The sequence below is a fragment of the Penaeus monodon genome, chromosome 29 (assembly GCF_015228065.2).
Source record: "Penaeus monodon isolate SGIC_2016 chromosome 29, NSTDA_Pmon_1, whole genome shotgun sequence".
Classification (NCBI taxonomy): Eukaryota; Metazoa; Arthropoda; class Malacostraca; order Decapoda; family Penaeidae; genus Penaeus; species Penaeus monodon.
The window spans coordinates 28,302,796-28,303,059 of record NC_051414.1 but is presented as its reverse complement, the minus strand read 5'-3'; positions in this window follow the sequence as shown (position 1 = coordinate 28,303,059).

Here is a 264-nt window from a genome sequence, read left to right as displayed (position 1 = left end):
AACAGGCCGAATGCCGATGTTTTGGGTGTCTGAAAGTAAAGCATGACCTGAGTAAACTGAGTAAACGCCACACAGTCTGAATTATCCTACAAAGGCAAAAGCTAGTGTGCCGGGCAATAGTAAGTGTGCAAATTTTTAGAACTAGATTTTCCTTAAGTGTTCACTTTCGTTTTAACAGAGTGGCGCCAGATGTTGCCAATTTCTTATTAACGGCGACATTTTCCCCAAACCGCAAAATAGACGCTGTAAAATGTGTAAATTGCG